The sequence below is a fragment of the Xiphophorus hellerii genome, chromosome 5 (assembly GCF_003331165.1).
Source record: "Xiphophorus hellerii strain 12219 chromosome 5, Xiphophorus_hellerii-4.1, whole genome shotgun sequence".
NCBI classification, from domain to species: Eukaryota; Metazoa; Chordata; class Actinopteri; order Cyprinodontiformes; family Poeciliidae; genus Xiphophorus; species Xiphophorus hellerii.
The window spans coordinates 4,506,399-4,526,873 of record NC_045676.1 but is presented as its reverse complement, the minus strand read 5'-3'; the positions used below and the strand labels follow the sequence as shown (position 1 = coordinate 4,526,873).

At 38.6% G+C, this 20,475-nt stretch overlaps 1 long non-coding RNA gene across 1 annotated transcript; it reads right to left on the bottom strand.

Moving 5' to 3' along the window:
• Positions 1–1,158: 1,158 nt before the first annotated feature.
• Positions 1,159–17,585, bottom strand: LOC116720703 (uncharacterized). The gene is made up of 3 exons (XR_004339444.1): positions 17,574–17,585; positions 8,045–8,052; positions 1,159–1,527 (listed from the first exon to the last, which is right to left on the bottom strand). It is a non-coding gene; the product is annotated as an uncharacterized LOC116720703 (long non-coding RNA).
• Positions 17,586–20,475: the final 2,890 nt, after the last annotated feature.

Below are 20,475 nucleotides of genomic sequence, written 5' to 3'. Positions count from 1 at the left end.
ATTTCCAAAAGTTAAACTGTGATGGACTGATGCTGACAGCTGAGTCTGAAGATGTTTTTCAAGGGAATGTTTGAGCAATATTCAGTAGCTTTGATCAGTAATTTAAAATCCTTGAAATAGAATCAGGGATCTGTTCATCATCTACTCAGATTTGACAGTTTTTTCTATAAAAGTTGAAATCAAGCTACAAATACAAGAAAATCCATTACAGCTCACTCCGACAAATCGGCCTGTTCAGATGGAGTTCATGGTTTTCCTGAACCTGAGTGGATGTCCTTCAGTGAGTGGGAGATAATAATTCATGCTCAGGGGCTCCAGAAATGCCAACAGGTCTTAACAACAACTCCTCTTCCACCAGCATTGAACACTATTCTTTATTGAGGAAGGCAAATTGAGAATGTATAATTCAATAAGCAGTGTACTAAAGAATTAATATATTCAAGTTAATTATGCCACTGTGTGAGGGAACAGTTGTACATCGGATTACCAAAATGATTTTTACTTTTGACCTTGGTCTCTGCGGATCAGCTTCATTATTAGGTTGTAGTTATGGCTTAACATTTTAAAACAATTCACATGGAGTAGCTCTTTATTTATCATTCATTTATGATGTCCTTTGTTTGAATAAAACATGGCTGGAAGATGGGAGTGTGGGGGAATTCTTTCAGCAGCGGGATGAGATGGGAAATTTATTTATTCATGTTTATGTTAACTTTCATCAGAAAGCAGCCCCACAGTGGAGATATGAGAAGAACTGACCGACATAAAGAGTTTTCAGGCGAAGACCTTAATGATAGCCGGAGGTTTTAATGAGACGAAGTTCTGCTCCACTCAACTTTTCAGGTACAGTGCCTCTCTGAGCTGACATTTTTTTTCTGCAGCTGAAATAAGTTGTCTAATTGTGTCTACTCCAAAACTTTTCCTGCTGGGATATGCCTGAGGCCCATCCTGAAGCCATGGACTTTGTCTTCAGTAGCAAAGCAGCTGCTGAAGTTCTTGTCCATTTGTAGTTGTACTTTAATTTATCTGTACCTAACATGTCTTTGAAACAGTTTGTCCTGCCAGTTGTGACTGAACACAAAATTGCAGAGATATGCTTAAAGGGGACATATTATGTAGAACTCACATTTTGTACCTTTGTATACTTCCATTTGGGTCTCAACTGGATCTAAAACAACCCAAATGCTTAAAAAAACCCACCCAGCTGTTTGTTGGAAATAAGTTCATGTTTTATGGTGTCTGGAAAATGAACAGTTTCCAAAACCTCCTGATTGTTGAGGCACCATTACCTAGTAACCCCAGCTAAGCCCAGCCCGTCACCTAGCAACGCAATCAGAGCTCCAGCAAGTTTGGTCAGCTGGTTTTACAGCTGAATGTGCTGTACAATGGCTGCTGGAAAGGACAAGTGTTTTGTTGTCAACTTCCCTTCCAGAAACCACTTGCTGCATTCTTGTTAGTTGTGCAGGACGCTCCACTTCTGCTTTTCAAATATGTACATTTGCATAATTGTGCATCTATTTGGAGCTACTTTACAGTGCAAGTGTAAATGTTGGGTTAGTGGGCGTGGCCAGCAGCAGCTTATTTGGACTTAAAGTGAAAAGAGGTCACAAAACAAGTTTTTAAGACTGGGCTTAAAACGTTTTTTTTTTATAGTGCTTAGTTAGACTGACTTAGGTTATCCTCTCCTATTTCTGTAGTTAAGCTGCTATTGGCTTAGTCTACTGGAGGACAAACCGACCACTTTTTCCTCACTTTTTTCTTCTACTACTCTCCAATTTGCATTATTCGCTGTTATTACCTTGCCTTTATATAGTTATGGAAGCACTTGTGGGCATTTATATATTTTGCTGCATAAGGTATTGAACTTTGATCCACATAAGATTAAGCATAAGGAAAAAATGGAAAGAGTGAACTCACAGCAAAAGTAACGTCCTCCTTTCAGAATATCATCACTTTCATTCTAATTTACCTTACCCATCCAACATAAACATGGCAGTTAAGACAGGATAGTTTAAAGTTCATAAAACACATTTTGTAGAAATAGCTATGGCGCTCTTCTGAAGGTTGAGTTTTTTTGTTTTTGTGAGGAATCCATTTTGATCTTGGTTCCTCTCAAAGTAGCCATTAGCTTTAGCCTGCAGGGAGAAACTAATCTGGAACTAAATAAATGAAAACTTCAAGCAAGTTCTTAAATCTTGAACTATTCCTTCGAGTTTGTAGGTTTGCCACAGAAAAATCACAGCAGTTTAACAAGCGGCAGTCATTGGTAAGATAGTTGTGTTTTCTGGACTGTTTAACGTCACTGTGTTTCTACAGCATTAAGAATAGTTTCAAATGGCATACTCCCAGCAGTTCAGCAGTTGTTTATATTTTATGTTTGTTGCCATACCCTTAGCTCTCTGGAATGCCTGCAGAATGCCTCCAGTATATGTGTAAACTTTTCAAGGAGCTCAAGTCTAAGTTTTTAAAAATGTGTGGGGATGCAGAATTTCCCCAAGAACAAGTCTTTCTTTCTTCCTTTGCTGTCTGGCAAAATCCACTACTTTTGGGCTTTTTCCCCATTCAAAAACCACCGAGAACCACATGGCGGGAATGTTGCTGTTGGACAACCTCCATTTTTTTCACTTAGTGATCACTGTTTAGTATGTGTTTATTTAGATGAATTAAATCACAACCATGATGTAGATGGCCTGAGTTACACAGGAAAGTTGTTTGACTTTAGTTTAGGCCCTTCTCATTCAATAATTAAGAAGTAAAAAAAAAGTGCATCAGAATAGGAGAGCAGAGAATTACACTGAAGTTTCTCATGTTTTAGAAGCCTTTAACTTGTTTTGTTCTGAACACTGAGAATTCTTTGTCCAGGTTTCTCTCTGTCTTTGTTTTTTTTTTTTTTTTTCCAACTTGTGGTGGGTGTTGAAGAAATATGATGAAACTTTTTTTTCTCATTCTTGCCTTTTTGTGGTTATTTACTTAGATGAGCTCATCAAACTCTCACTCTCATGCCATAAAAAGGCTTTTGTTAGAATGGACATATTGTACAAAAGCAAATGATGCAAAAAGGTGAAATACGGGGATATCTCTCCAGCTCAATTTAGCCTGCCTTGCCTCCTCACTCTTCATCAACCCTGCCTTGCCCGCCTCGCTTCTGTCTGCCAGTGTGTTTGGCTTTTTCAGATGTGATGTGAGCATAGTATTCTCTCAGACCGAGGCGGTTACTTTGTGAACAGCCGCAGCCTGCACACACTGATGGTATTGCACTGCTGCATCCCCCAAGTAATATTAAATTTGCAACTGGCCCTTTTAAAGTCTTTTTCATGAGATGTATGTTTTAAAGAATGTGTCAATTCTTAAAGACGCCTTGGCTTTTATCCGTCATTTTTAAGAAAGCTTTCAATAAGGACTGAGGCAAAAGCTCAATGTGGCGGAGGCCCCTTTTTGCGTGCATAAACTGCATATGAAATCCCAACTTCAGATGCAGAAAGCAGATATGTTGTGACTTAAAACTGCCTCAACAAAGCTGAGGCTTCAATATTGATGAATTTAACCCAGCGTCATCTCGACAATGATTCAATGTTTGCTCTCTTTTTTTAAAGCTTTTTTTTTTGTCATTAGAATCTAACTGCACATTCTTCTTTATGCAAAACTTCTCAACCCCAAAGCAATCAGAGATTTAAAGTCTTGGCTTTTGCTGTGAACTACACCCTCCCCCTGCTTTGAAAGAAACTTGCAGTCTATTCGTCTTTCACTGAAGGCAATTTACAAAATAACCTCAAGCTATCGTGTTTGTTTTCAACAGTCTCCAGGTTCCAACTGTTCTGTTGACCTGCATCCCTTGTAGGGTGCCAGGGTGAAGCGAGAGTACAATTACTTCTTATTAGAGCTCTGACTCCTGATACACCTCCACCTGGAGGGGGGAACCATCAATTTCACACATGCTAAACTTATTTTAGCAAGGAGACCTGGGGGCTCAGCAAATGACTGAAGCTGATCCAGCGGTGGATTTGGTGCTACAGTGTCCTGCTGAGTTCAGAGATTTGCTGATCAGCATCGCTCACCACTGAGAGACGAGCCTCTGCACTATATATACCAACCACATAAGCTCTGACATGCAGTCATAAACTGAATGCATACCAGGGTGATTGCATGTGATTGAACAAATTTGTGTCTGAATTAATTTGACTGATTTACATTTAGGACCTGATCATCCTACACCTGTAGACAGTTTTGATGTCTTGATTTTCCTTGACCGATTAGTGATTGCATTTTCTTATTCATTTGAGATTATGAACCTGTTCTTTAAAATTCACCGCTTTTGATTAGCCACCACATTACATTACAGATGCCTAAACAAACTGAAGCTCTTTATTTTTTCTTTATTCAAACAGACAAGTTGATTGAGAACAAATTCTCAGTTTTAAACAACGAACTGTTGAGAAAACATCATACAGCAGAAAACAAAAAAATATCATAAAACAGAGAAACAATCAAACAAAAATACAATGATATTCATAATGACTAAACATACAGTAATAAGTGTGATGAGTTCATTTTCAAAAGCAGGTACTTTGACCATAAACTACTGCTTTTACTGAGCTGATAAAGTTTGATATTAGTATACTGACCTTCAGTGTTTTTTGCAAATTGTTCCAATCAACTAAACTGAAAAGATTCAATACATTTTTCAAAGTGGAAAATAAACAATTGGATGTATTTTTGGGGTGTTGCTTTAGTACAAGTACTTTAAACTTTTTTGAAAATACTTTTTAGGATGATCAGAGCAACAGGGGAACTATCAAATAGTAATATTGACCTTCTGTTTCCTTAGGGAAAAATATAATGTGATATAGAGAGCTATTTCCCCTAGCTGAGCTTCAAAATGGGAAAGACATTAGAACCTCCTTTATTGTGCCTGGGTGTTCACATTAAAAATAAACTGGACTGGAGTGCAGCAGATGCTCCTGAAGACCTTTCTTTTGACACTGTGGTGGCATCATTAGTCTTCTATAGTGTAACATGTTGAAAATGATATAATCAAATGTTTTGCAACTTTTCTGACAAAAAATGGTGATGGGAAAAATGATAAAGAGATGCAGCTCCTAATTTCTACTGTGATTACTGGTTGGGATCTTCTATAGAAGATTGATCTGAGCTGGCCTTGTCACATTGATTCACACAGTAAAAAGAAAGTGAGGAACATCAATGCAAAATAAACTCTACTTTAGTCTTAGTTATAGCTAATCATGACTTAACTTTGAGTTTACAATTGATTTAGTCGCAACACATTTCTTTATTCCATACACTCACATATTTGTGAGGAGGGAGAGTCAAATTGTGCATAAAATCATGTATTGCAGTTTGCACTGTGGCAAGTTTGTAAGCAGACAGATTATTTTTTCCCCTGGGTCTCTAAAAGATGATTAGAAAGAAGTATTTATTGAGCTGCTGTGGGGAAAAATAGTATTCTGAATGCTGAAATTACCTGAGTGTCTAAGTTACTGAAAATGTGATGATGCACTGGCATCTAATGGCCATGCCTGGCAAAACCAATCTGGATCCAACCACAATTTGTAGCGTTCAATATATTATTAAATAAAAATGTAAATAATAAATTAATAATTTCATCCTAAATAATATCTGACTCATCTTTATCTATTAGCGGTGCCTCATTTTCAGATCTGGAATCTATACCAGTATACAGTGGCGGATTTAAGGTTAAGGGATCTGATAGCCTCAGGCAAGTTATTCTAAGAGCCCCCTGATGTCAGTGGGACTGCCTGGCAGAATAAAAGGCAAGGCAATAAACTGGGGGAAAAAGTAGCACACACGCATTGAAATGGGGGCCTCCCCGAGGCGATGGCCCAACTGGCCCATGGTTAAATCCTCCACTGAAAGTAATAATCACACCAGAGCCCTGCAGAGGGAAGAGAAGAGGAAAAAGAGTGGGGGAAGACACCGAGGTACCAAAACAAAAGCCACCCGTCTCCGTCCCACTCTCTTTGTGCCTTCAATCTGAGAGTAAAAAAAAAAAAAGAAAGACGACAAAATCCTGGCGCTAAGAAAGGGAATTATAAGGGCTGTGATGATGACTGATGGCTAAGTAGAACAAGATCTGAAACGGATCACAAGGGTTTATTGTAGCAGTGGCAGTTGTTCTGATGTGTTTGCAGATATGAGCGGGAGACTTGAGCTCTAATCCTGTCCATAGGCTGTTGCTGGTTCTCTTCAGATCCCTTAAAGAGGGTTAATGATCCTATCACTGCATTAAACTGTAGGCTTTGCCGTTGTTACATTACACAGTTCTCATTTTAATCCTGAGTAAATGACTAAATAGTTATTGTGTTTATCCATATAATCATTTATCATGATTGTAGTGGATAAATCCCCAGATTCTGAAACTGGTGGCTGAATTTTTGTCCACATCTATCCTTTAAAATTGCAGGAATGTTTTAAGTGTTGCATTAATTTAGCCTTCTAATGCACCTAACTGCTGAAATCTACAATTTTGCCTAGATCTGTACCAATGGGGTGTGTGTGACTCCAACAGAGTATCATATATGTTTTAAAGACATCAATTAGGAGAATGCTCTCCACCCATACACACACCTTCATTGTCTCCGCTTTTGTTCTTCCTGGTAAATTGTAAGAGGTTGAGTGGGCATGCAAATCTTGACAGGAAAGGTCAGGCTAATTAGCTCTCCCTCTGAACCTCCCATTGAAAGCTCATGACGTCTCCATGCAGACTTGACAGAGTTCAAATTAATCATGGGCTGCCCTATGTGCAGCCAAATATTAGCTTTTTTTGTTCAGAAATGCTAATTTAAGAAGCTATACATTTACCAGTATTAAATGAGCTTTTCTGTTGCATTCTCATTACCGTAAGCAAATAAATAAATAAGAGTTTTATGTGCAAAGGATGAGAGCTAAAAGCCCCCTTTATCAAATGGAAAGAGAACATTTTGTGCTCCATTAAACCTGCACAATGCTGTAATCAACTTTGTTTAGATATGTTAAATAAAGCATGTCATTATGCTCTTCTGGGTGCTGAGTGGTATTTTAAGGGTCCATAAATTCAATTAAACAATATTTAACGCTGCCCCTGGATGGTGTAAGAGCAGTGACGCACGTGATGCAGGGAGGGTTTGTGTCAACCATTTTTAAGAATTATTACACAGGATTTACATTTATATTGTCTCGTTAATAGTATGCCCATCTTTATCTGAGAGGGGCCTCAGATGCTTTGAGGGCCCGAGCTCATTCCCCTAACTCAAAACTGCATCCCATTTGTCATGATGCATAGTTTGGGAAAAAATAAATAAATAAAATCTGCTCATTCTTAGGCTGTCATTACAGCGATCCCGTTAGCCACCTACTAATGCACAGTTTAGCAGCCACCATGGAAAAATGCTAAAGAGGTCCTGACAACTCCTGGGGGTTGGCTAAGTGTGGGCCAAGGGTTTGTGTGTGTGAATGTGAGCTCACATTAGAGATGGTGGGGATGGGGGGAAGGGGTAGGAGAAGGGTCCCAGTGGTTGTTTGCCTGTTTTCCATCAAGAGCCCTCATCTCCTTTATCCCCTTTGTGGCAGAAGCCCTCCTCGGGCAGTTCCCTCTGAGGGGGATCTAAAAAGAGCAGCTGCTGGGGAATGAGTGCCATTTCCTCCTGCTGTCACAAGCACACTGGCAACCCTTAGTCCTCCTGTCCCCCTCCGCCCACAGCCCCTATACTCCCCCATTAATATGCATATGAACTTGTTTCTCTTAGTTCTGAACTCCAATGACAAAGTGGGAAAGCATATGCCTGAAATATTCATGACTGCATGCAGTAATTAAGCGACAGGGAAGGGAGGTCTGCACAGAAGTCACTACCCTTCTGTCGGAGTTAAAAACAGTCGTGTTTCTGCAGCGCTGAAAAGCTTGTTGTCCTTTGCTTTCTCTGTAATTTCTTCTAAGCGGTTCCACTTTTTTGTGTGCTTTTTTACATCATAGAGCCACTTAACTGGGGAAGAGTTAATGAGGTTTAAATAAAAGCTGTTTTGCTAGAAAGACTTTTCTCACTTCACAGAGCTAACAGTGTGACATGGAGATGGTATTTTTATCTGCACCACATCAGTTGTTACCTGTCTTTGTAGAAAAATCTTTTCAAAAGCTTCAATAGAAATACTGGGATTTTTTAGTATTATGCTCAGTATCTGTGCATTTGTCTCATTCATGCTAAGTTTATATAAAAATAATCAGAAAATTATATTAAAATAACATGACAATAAATAAAAATTTATTTTGGATTGTTACAACTTGTTTTTGTGCATCTGAATCCCATTCTGATACAATCACATGTCACTTTTACAATTCATAAATATATGTTAGAAAATTATCCATGAAAAGCCTGAGCAGTCAGACTTGCTGTAACTGTAAATAATAGTTTGTAGTTTTTAGGCTGGAACATACAGAATTTTTTTCCTTGCCTGAATTTTTTTAAGTTGTCATGTATTAACATGACAACTTAAAGATATGGCTTTATAAATCAAATGATGCTGTAGATGAAAATTTTACCCAATACAAATAAAAATTTGATAACATAAAAGTCATTCTAGCTCAGAAGTGTAAGAAAATATATATTTTAAAATAAATCATGACATTCCAAATGCAAAAATGATTAATTTCTTCACTAAATTGACTGCCGAGTTGTAAAACTGCATTAGGTAATTTTTATAAAATGTATTTTGCACATTTTTGTTAAAACTCACCATCACAGATAATCTGTGGAAAAAAAATCAAGCTCCTCTGGCTCCTCCCAGTGGTACTACTGTCATTGGCAGAAATGCACTACTCCCTTTCAGAAACAACCAATCAGAGCCAGGAGGACGGTCTTAGCGCTGTCAAACAAGCTCATGTACGCTCTGCTCACATCCTTGTTCTCTGATTTAGTATTTTTGTATTTTTATGGTGTAAAGCACTTTGAGCTGCCTTTTAGCTGATATGTGCTGCATAAATAAACTTGATTGATAAATTGGTTGGTTTACTGATTCAGTGAATTTCGTTGTCCAAGTTCAACGTTGCCGGTGACCCGTCGCTGTGTTAATGGCAGAGAAAAGACCTAACTTTAAGGGAAAACTGCTGATTTCTCGTGTCCTTGGGAAGCTCCGCTGTGGGAGAAGAGTTGTGGAGTGAGAGCTGCTGTGCAAAGTGTGCTTATTAATATTTTCAGACTAAGTCCACTGTTTTCTCAGAACTCCCTCCTTCAGCTTTAAGAAGTTTAAAAAAAAAAAAAAACCCTGAACCATTAGACTTTATTCTTTATTTCCACAAAATGTCCATCCATTATCTAACATGCTTATCTACATTTTACCTGCTTCACCCTTTTTAATCTGTGCTAATTGTTTGAAATATTTTCCAATCTTTGATTAGAGAATCTAAAATACTTATGTGTTAACATTATTTGACATGATTTTATTGGATTATGGAATAAAAAATAGCACCGCTAATGCATTTACCAGACAAATCTTCAAACATTTTGTTGAATTGTTGGCGACTATTTGCAAAGTCTCCAGTTTCTAAATGAAAAATGTGTTCCTTTACGAATTGAAGTGGCAGGGATTTTTAGAACAGAGATGGAAGCAAGGTGCAGACTGTTCTGTGATTTAGCCCAAAGAATCAGAGGACATGGAGGTGGATGCCTCTGTGCAGCCACTAGAGAGATAAAGAGAGAACTGAAGAGTGATAGAAAGAGAGGGAAAGCCATGAGGTAGGGGTGTGGGTGCAGCGAATGGAGGAGGAGGTGGGCTGCGCTGTGAGATGGTTGCTGAGGCTTGACAGCCAGGTAGATTGTATCTGACATAAAGCCTGGAGATGAAAGGGAAGCGGACAGCTGGCCCACTGCACTCAGCACACTGCATGCAGTTGCTCTCACCATGCCGTGCCCCTTGCCCCTCCACACACACCTTCAGCGTCCCGCCCCTCCTTTTTTTCCACTCTCATCTTCCCCTCCTGTTTACGCTCTTCTGACAACCCCTCATGGGTGTGTCCCCCACTTTACACCAGAGGATCATCCTCAATCTCCGTCCTCGCGGTTGCCCCCCTCACGTACCCAGAAGCCGCAGATTTCAACATTTACCCTCGGCGCCCTGCTTTCTGCACCGTCCCCACGCCTCTCCGTGCCTGTCATCTCACAGCCCACTCAGTGCCACACTGGCTTGTTTTGTCAATAACCATTTATTTGCTGCTGGAATGGCAGCAGCCATTACATCTGACCTCCCTGTTTCATCAATTATGGATAGATTATTGGATGTGAACATCTGCAAGAGCTTGCAGTTGGACTTACCTCCTGGCAGGGATTAGATAAAGTATTAAACTGTTGTTTATTGTCAGGCCAAAACTCTACTGGGAAGCCAGAGAATTTCCACAACCCCTCAGCAAAAAATAACTCCCATCAACAAGGCACCTTAAATAGTTTAGCAGAGCAGCCAAGGCCCCCTCCTGGAAAGAAACGGTCCATTTATTATTTACAGTTATTATTGGTTGTTATAAGACTCAGAGTAAAAGCTCCTGGCAGGTGAGACTTAGTCATTGTTTGTCACCTTTGTAAATTTGTGAACCAGGGGGCTAAACGTGGCAGGAGAAACCCAAACACAGAGATGTTGTCTCTGAGGCAGTCTCTTCTTTAGGATGAGTCACAAACTGGTGCAAAATCTCTAATAATTCAACAGAAACACCCTCTGTCCATCCTGAGGATTTAATAAATAATTAATCTGTTCTTCACCTGATTCTAAAATTATTTAAATCTAACCTCGAGTCTATGACAACAAACCCAAAAAGATGTCACAGTCATTATTTGTTGAAATAAGATGAAGACAACATGGAAAAGTTTGTGTAAAAAAAAAAAAAAGTGCACCCCTAAGATCTCAGAAACTTTGTTGGTTTCTTTTTCCAATATCTATATGGAAATCATTCAGTTTTAAAGCATACAGTTTATCCCTAAATTATTCATGGTCCTAATGGATTCAGATTTTATTTCATTTTCAATTAAAAAGGTTTGTTTCTTATTTTTAAGTCCTTCTTCTACTTTGTGTTATTATCCAGATGATAACACATAATACTATGGTTATTTTCGTACTTATTTCTGAGATACTCCTTTCAGATATTGACGTTATAGTAATCAGACTCTAATTATAATTGCCAGAGAGCAGCAGCTTGTAATTTGAGATTTATATTTTGTAATGAGCCCTATGTCTTTGAGGCAGGAAGTCCTCTTTACCATCACCCTAATCTCTGGCTCCCTCCGCAGATTACCCAGAATTTAAGATGGGACTCTGCCTGGACTCTTCCAAAACATGAATATATCTTCCAGACAGCTACATTGATGAAATTTTAATAAATATTGAGAAAATAGCCATCAACATAATTTAAAAATGCATTTCCTATGCAAAATTTGTTCCTGACCATCTGGGGACCAGACAATTAATTTGCCATTCATTGCATTGTGAAATTCAATTATTTTTGGGAATATTTGTCAAAAATGTAAAAAGATCCCCTGAAATTGAAGTTATAGCTAAAAAAACTTTGGAATACCTCACTATTTTGTATTCTTCATTCATTGTCAATGTAAGATATCTAACAAAATGTGTCCAGGCTGTTGGATATAATATTATTTGCAGTAGAATATGAGATCTTGTGTACATTGAGACAAATGCGTACATAATTATTATGCAAACTGGAAAATAGTAATTGCATCATCTACAAACCAGCATGAAAAACAGAAAAGTGGTTCTCTGACTATTTCAGTTTAATATTTTTTATTCAAACGAGTGCCCTGACTTGGACTAATGTTTTCACTCCTGACTGCTTATCGTTTTTGTCTGACTGCAGAGAAGAAGAGGTTGCAGCTCTGCCTTTTTTTTTCAGTCCCGCTTCAAAGCCTCTCACAGTTCACCTTCCAGGCATCTGCTCAGCTGTCAGCACCAGTTGTCAAACCGACACTTTGCATTCACATTGTTTCTGTGAAAATGAAGATGTGTATTTTCCACTGTGAATCGGTAAAAAAAAAAAAAAGAAGAGAAAAAAAAACAGCACATAGCCCCAGCATTTTCATTAATGTCTTGGTGGTTGAGGCAGTGATGTAACCTCTGTCAAACAGGAAGTTTTTTTGTTATTTCGAGGCTTTGAAGAAAGAGCGCAAAAACCCTCCTGTGTGCCAGAGAGTAGCGGGGCATGGCGCATCAAAATATCAGCACAGGTTGAAAGGCACAAAATAAGGTCAGTGTCACCGCACTGCATTATTAATACTCAGCTGTTTATCTCCTTGCCCATTGAATCTGTGTGCAATGAAATACTGCTTCCTATGAAATATTCATGAAATTTCTTGGCTTTACATGTTGAAGAAGCAATCAGAAATGCAGGTGTGATGTGCCCGCAGCAGGTTGCTGAATTGCATGTATCTCCCATGTTAACATAGACTCTGAGACTGTTAAACATTGGTTAAACAAACCACCACACTCCTACCTGGAGAGACGGTGGGCTCTTCATATTTGATATGACTTTGACACCAACTATTGTCAATAGAAAAGCAAATTTGAAAACATTCTAAAAATGGTCACAAATCTAATTCTGATAACACATTAATGTAAGAATGATAAAACAGACATTTTTGAAGGTTTTATAGAAGAAACATTTAATTCATAGATCAAATAGACACTTTCTGCCTAAAATAAGACTTGCTTCAAAAAAAAGGTCACACACTTTAATATTTTATTGGACCACCTTTAACTTTGGTCATAGAATATCATCTAGGAATATCCCTGTGTGATCAGGGAAGAAACAATTTATTGGCGGAATATACTGGTCATTCAGAATATTCAGGAAGTCTGCTGAGCTCATAATGTTGCTGAACTTTGACCTGACCAACTGCAGCAAGCCCAGGTCAGAGTGTTGCACCCACAGACTGCTACAGTAGACACTCGACATGATAGGTCCATCACTTCATCGTCCTCTCTTGTCACCCTGATGCACCCTTCAGTCTGAAAGAGAATAAATCTGGACTCATTAGATCACATTACCTTCTTACATCACTGCAGAGTCCAATCCTTATGAATTTTAGCAATTTTTTTCCCCGGTTACCATCAATGATTGGTGGTTTTCTCGTGACTATGCAGCTGTTCATTCTCTTTATATTTAGGAAGGTGTAAAGGAAATCATTTAGTGTTAAACAGTAATTTAGAAATGTATCTCTTCACTTATTTCAATGGAACTTGTGCGATGACGTAACAATTGCCTGTCCTCAGCTGGGCAACCAGCGTAATTCTTGCATGTGAAACTTCGAGCTTCTACTATGTAGGGCGAGTGAACTTTCACCTTTCACTCTCATAAGTTGCTCACTATGTTATCTATCTATCGATCGATCGATCGATCGATCGTAGCATTTCTGACTGCTACACTACTAGACGGGGCACATAAAAAAAACAAAACAAAAAAACCCCATAAAATTCTGCACCACAACAAAGCCTTGTACGACTTTCTCGTTTTGTGTTTTATGCTAAAATCACCTAGTGATTAAACCAAATGCCATTGCATCCAGAGTGCATGCTCACACACAGAGGAAGAGAGAGCGAGTTCTCTAATGATCAACAAGCTGCAGCGTCTTTATTATCCCAGCCAGCCAGTGTCTCCACAGCCGCCTCATGTGCTGTTTAAGTGATTGTAAATCATCCCGCTCTAATGGCTGAGATTAGCATACTATCAAAAAGCTTTCTTCATGCGTGATGCGGTAACATCTCGGGGCCCTAAGTGTTTTATGGTGAGTAAGACCGTACACACTGCTGTTAACAATCTCCTCCTGGCCGGTCAGGCAGCTGCACGGCTGTCAGTGTTACCAGATGCTCAAGGAGAATTCAGGCCTGGACTGCAGCCCATTATAGGTGCTGCCTGTCAGGAGCCATTAGGCATTTGCTTTTTGATTAATGCCCTAAGTGATGGCGTGGATGGTACTCAGAGACTAGTGCAAGGAAAGAGAGGATAGAAAAGGTTATTGCCTGAGTGGAAAAAAAGCCTGAAGAGACACAGTGGTGTCAATGGTGATGAGGGCGAATATGCTTTAACTTGCAGTGTTTTTTTTTTTTTCTGTGCTGGATAATTTTAGGCTCTTATTTCTTCTTGCTGTTTCTGAGGCTGGGCCTGCTTTGCTGAGAGGATTTTAGGGTGTCACTGCTCCTCCCCCTGACTCCCGTTGCCTCCAATTGTGACCCATGAATTATTAATTAACTTTGGTAATAGAAAAGATATAGGTGTGGTGTGCTTTGACCTGTGCCTGCCATTGTGGATGAGTCTTAATATAAAACATATATGCATAAACACATGAAGGATTTCATGAGAATTATTTCAAATTGGTTCACGATTGAAGCTGGTCTATGTGATTTCATTATATTTTAAGATACAGAGTCGGCCCAAGGCATAAGAGAACTAAGCTGTGATTTAAGACCCCAAAGCCAGCAGGTGGCCCCCAAGGAGTGACTTTTTTATAAACAATATATGTTTAATTGATTTATTTGGACTTAAAATAATTGACAAATATTAATTTACGATAGTTATATTACTTGTAATTATACGAAGGTCAATACTTCATCTAACTGCAACCAGCAGATAGAAAACATTGGATTATTTAACCTGAAGTTGATGCTAAACATCAGATCAAAAATAATGACCCAGTTTTTTGGACAAGAGAAGTAGTCTCGTCATTCTTCAAAGATCAACAATTTTAACTAATCATCAGCTCTTGATGAATATTTTTCACACCAGGAAAATAGAATCTTTAGATGGTGAAAAAGTGCAGCAGAATTACTTTAATTTTAGTGTTGTGTCACTAGACTTTTGCCTGTTAAATTGCTTGCACAAGCTAATGTTAGCTAAGTTCAACATTCACACTTTGACTAATTGCATGATCATAAATTAAATATAGGAAGCCAATGTTTCAGAAATACATTTTTGGAAATAAATCTATTTTAAATTTTGTGAGGCTTGTCTTTCAGTATGGAGTTTCCATGTTCTCCCATCCATGGGTTCTTTTTGGGTACTTTGTCTTTCTCCCACAGTCCAAAAACATTGCTATTAGCTTAACCAGTCTTTTATGGCCGATTGTGTCTGAATGGCTGTTTTTCCTGTGTGTTTCTTTGTTGCCGTGCGATGAAATGCATATTAATATCAACAGTTAAAAATGGATGGATGGACGGATGGAATTTGTAGAATGTGTTATAAAAAATGACATTGTTTTTATTATGCAGCGTGTAACTTGACATAGCCTGCATGCTGCCCAAAGCTCACATTTAATTGGCTAATTAGGCTCATTGGAGAACTTCTACCAAGGTATGTTTGTTCTGGGAGAAAAAGAGCTCAATAAAAAACCTGATGAAATTCAAATGCAATGAATATTATTTTTTGCATCCTAACCACCATTGGTATTCTGAACACCAGACAACTGTCAAGTTAACCAATTCTTGGGGTTGGAATTGACCTCCTATGTTTGCTAAAATTTGTAACTCAAAAATGTTGAACAGATATCAAGCTTAGTACAATTTAAGTAACATTATCGTCACTATGATGGCATAATTGGAATTTGGACGCCAAATCCTGACCAGCATTTTACTAAGATTACAATTATCTACCAGTTTTCTGTCAATGCAAACATCAAAAAAAAAGTTTGATTGAATTGTTTTACCTTAAATGTTTCCCTATCTTTTGCAATACATCTTTAATTTAAGCTAAATGATCTGCTGAACATATAAAAAACAAAGAACTACTGGAAACAAACTTGATTAAACAAACTTAAAACCTAGAATGTTAATGAAATCAATGCCTTCTCAAATTTTTATTTTGTAAAACATGCCTGTTTAATAGGTTGCCTTGCAGAGCAACAAGACCCATGTGTTCTCATGACATGTTCAAATGAATCCATCTGCTCAGGTTGCGTTCCTGTGATAATCACACCTTCCACAGCGGATCGATAAATGGAAAGCTATGTTTAAACTGAATCAAATTTTCCAGTTGTGGGGTTAGGCTTTCATCCGCAACAAACCACGACAGTCCTTAGTATTAGCTTTACCGTATATACAATTAAACGCCCCAGTAACCTGCACATTTTCATCAGATTGGACGTGTGGCGATGTAGCCCCAGGTTTAGTTCCCCCCTCCTTCACTCTAACCCAAAAGAGATGACCAGCTGCAGTAATTGCACTGTGCTGTGTTTACATTTATTCATGAAACGGAGGATCGCCTTTTCATTCCCGTGCCCACCTGTCACCCATTCCATTAGCAGCGTCAGGAGAGAACACCTCCCACCAAATCAAACTTGAGGCTACAATCACTAATCAGTGCTTCTCCTCGTGAAGATGACTTGTTCCACACCTATATTTGATTCCCCACCACTCCCAATGAATGATGGAGGTTTCATGCATTTGGTTCCACCAAAATGTATGTGCACTCATCCACATCCTTTATTGATTAGTTCTAGTGCAAACAGTAGGCAGAGTGGGATAGACATAATTGGACAGTTGTCACAGCAGCTCAAGCAGTGATACCCAGCATTCCATTTCCCCCCTTTATGGAAATGCAACATACTTTGGAAGAGATAGTTACATAAGATAATTAAATATGTCACTTAACTGTATGTAAAGCACCCTAACAGAAGGGTGTGAAACAATTATTTCCTTTTATAGGATTTTTTTTGTGTGTGTTAAGTTGAAAATTGAAACAAATAGCATTTGCTTTATTTGAAACACTGCAAAAACCTTGCATCATTTCTCTTTTATTCATATTTTCTTTAATTTCATGCAATCTCTTTACATCATCTTAATCAGTTGCTCTCTAAGTTTTTTGAAGATCCTTCTAAGCTTTGCTTTGGATATTGATTGCTTAGCTCTGCTCTATGTAGCTGGCTAGCTTACTATCTCTCTAGCCAGCTATCTAGCTAGCTGTCTAACTAGCTATCTTGCTAGTACTATCTATTTGGTACGACATGACCAGGATTTAGAGATGATGTGCCTCTATTTGTGTCTTCAAGTCATGACTTTTAAAGTTTAGTGGAGCTGTTTGAAGCTATGTGAGAAGTATCCATAAGCAATAAGAGTTAGCGATGAGCCTGAGTGTACAGTTCTCTCTAAATTGGGGTTAAACAGAGGAGTTCATGAGTAATAGCAGGATGCTGTGTTTTAGGGGATGAATTGAAGTTTCCTGTGCAGTTATGAAGGTGTTGTTCTGGCTGTTGAGGGGAAGAAAGGTGCAGAGTGGAGAGGCTCCTAGTCGATTTCCCTGTCTATCTATGCTTCAACCCCTTCAGAAGGTCAAGACACATGGATCATTACCAAAAAAAATGGCATCCTAGATACAAGGAACTGAAAAGACGGCAGTCTCAGAATAAACATATATATTGAAGCTAGTCAATTGGGGGGATTTGTGTGTCTCCTTTATGCTTCCTGCGCACATCCACCTACCGGAAAACCTCAAAGCATACCCAGAAATTGAAGGAGGGACTACATACATCTTCAGGAACTATGAATGACTTGGAACCCCCCAGAACAATAAAGAGAATGTTGACTGTGAGATTAAAATTGGGGGAAAAAAAGGCAAATTATGGTCAGCTTATTCATGGATCAACTTGTTTGCAATGTTAAGCATCACTTCCCTTATGCTTTTGATATGTTCATTAAGTTGACTGTTAGGCACTATTTCCACCAGATGGCAGTTATGAGTTAGCCTCCAAATTCAAAGATAGCTTTTAGATAAAGCAAACATGGCATAAGTGGAGGAAGTTGTGATATAAAAAGGCATAAAAAACAGTAGATAAAGGTGGTATGTGCAGCCATTACATCACTGCATGCTGATGGAGACATTTCACTCTTTCTGTTATTGTCTTTTGTTTCTTGTTGTTTATCATATGTGAGCGCTACAGCGCCACAATTGCCCCATAATTACTGGTGGTAATCTGACATTTGTTGCGTTTGGGTTCATATCCACAGACTTCTTGATGATGGAAAAAAATACTTACGTAATGCAAGGAGAGAACATACAGAAGGCTGCGTCCATTTGACAGAGCCTCCTGACAAATGGACAAAAAATGTTCCATAATTTAAAAGTCAGGAGAATTATTACTCTTATGATGATTCTTTTAGAGCATTAAAGGATTTCAAAAATGTCTGGCTGCTTGGAAGTAATGCAGAAAGATATTAGTAGTGCTTAAAAACTTTTTCAAAGACCTGTGCATCACAAACACATATGTCCTCTAGGGACCAGGGTAGAGCAGCTTGTACTTAATAAACACAACATGGGCTCTGCTAATTATTTTCTTAACGCTCATAACCACAATGAACCTGCTGCACACTGCTGGAACAAAAGCCAACACGTTCCTACTCAGCTTCAAAAATGCCATTTCTCAAAGGCACTGCAGAAATATTACCACTCTAATCATTGCTAGAGTAAACAATGTTCTGTTAAGAAAACAGAAAGGCATCCTTAAAGTTTGTGTTTGGGTAATGAAAACCAAACAGCGCGTGCCTCAATTGGCTGACCTGGGCCACGAAGGAGATGAAAAGTCCCAGCAGAAGCTGAGCTGAGGCCCCTCTCCCTCTGATGATAGATTCAGCCGCACAAAAGGCAGAAGCACAGATGTGTAATAACTCTATCAAACTCACGACTCTGTGTTTTCACAAGGTTAAACACACACAGAGACACCCACTGGAATTTCGCATTTTACTCCTCACCCATTCCAAAGAATCATTCTGTGTGGCCAAGGTTACCATTGCTGTGTGTGTGTAACCTACATGTTTGTTGGCTAATAAGACAGCATTTCCAAGGTAAGCTCCCCTCCACTCCTGAGCCCTCACATTACAAAAACATTCCCTTACACAGATTCCTACATGAAGACACTGACACCGGCGGAGAGTCGGTGGGAGAAAGGAAGCAGCCAACGTGGGACCCAAACAGAATCCATATTTAATAATGCTTCCACTCGGACTTGTTCTCTTTCAAGTCGACATAAAAGAAGCCACTGAGACCGGTTCTCTCTTTGACCAGAAGAGTGTGGCATCAAAGATGAGCTGGTAATAAAACAAAAACACAAATTACACCAACTGCTTGGCATGCACTGGTCAAACATGCATGTCCGAGCATTTCACTGAGCTTCCTGTTGACCAGTTTATAAATAAAATAGAAATGACATGTTCAGTGATCCAAACGGAGCAGGGTTATCTGGTTTTGAGGCCATGAAGAATATAGAAATAATACTCTTTACTGTCTGCCTACAGTTGGTGGTGGCAGGGCATTGAATTAAAAGTCTTTATTATTTTATACAGTTATTGCCACCAAGTTTTTGCACCACAACAGGTTTGCTAAAATTAATTCCAACCATTCTGCTAGTTCCCCAAAAAATAAGTTCCCTGCTCCCTCAGTCTTATGATATATGTTTTGTAAAAGTATTGTAATCTGAGTGCTTGTTTGATTTTCTTGTATTTCCTTGTTTTTTGCATGCTGGATGATGTCATAATCTATATTATATTATCTTTAGAGATGCACCAATCTGATATTAATATCTATATTTGTCCCAATATTGAAAAAGTTTTAACTGATGACAGTGTGTCTCATCCACTGTCAGATCTACTCAGTCTAGCTTTGTGCTCTGAGCAACATCATGATTTCTTATTTATTTTACATTATATTTAGAGTTGTAGTTAGCTGCTGCAAAATCTATAAAAAAAATAAACATACCAACCCTGAAATAATAGGTGCATCATGTTTTTAAATAACTTTAACAATGTGAGGAGTTGTGTATACATCTGAAGCTCACTGAATAGTCTAAATGCCCAGTGGTTTTGGATAAATTTTAAGATGTGACATTTTCTCGCTTTCTAAATTAATTTGCAACCTTCCTTCTGTCCTGTGGACAGCATCCCACCTCGTCTTGTTAAGGAGGCATGAAATTGCCTCAGTCTTTGTACTTTACACCTGATAAACAAATCATTGGAGTCAGGCTGTGTTCCAGCAGCCTGTAAACATTCTGCAGCTGCAAATAAAAAAAACCAAAGCCTCGACCCAAATATTCTATCCAATATCAGGCCCAAATCTGAGCTTTCCTTTCTGTTGGAGAAGTCTGGTTTTAAACACAAAGATGGCTATTTTAAAGGTTGTTGGTTCTTTTCTTGGGTATTAACTGTGGATTTATGACGCTTTGCTGTTTTAATGCTTATAGACTTGAGTTCTCCTTGTAATGTGGTAGACATAGCATTATTTTATTTCATTAGGGACAATATGTGGACAGTAATGGCATTAATAGTAGGTGATGATTTAATTAAAAGTACTACCTGTCAAGTATTCTTCCAAAAAAAGTTATAATGCATCTGTTTGACAACTACAAAACTGTAATGAGATATCCATAAAAATAAAACCGATATTCTGGTATTTGGGAACAGTTTTGGGTGGCTTCATTGGTCCCATCGGGCTGTGAA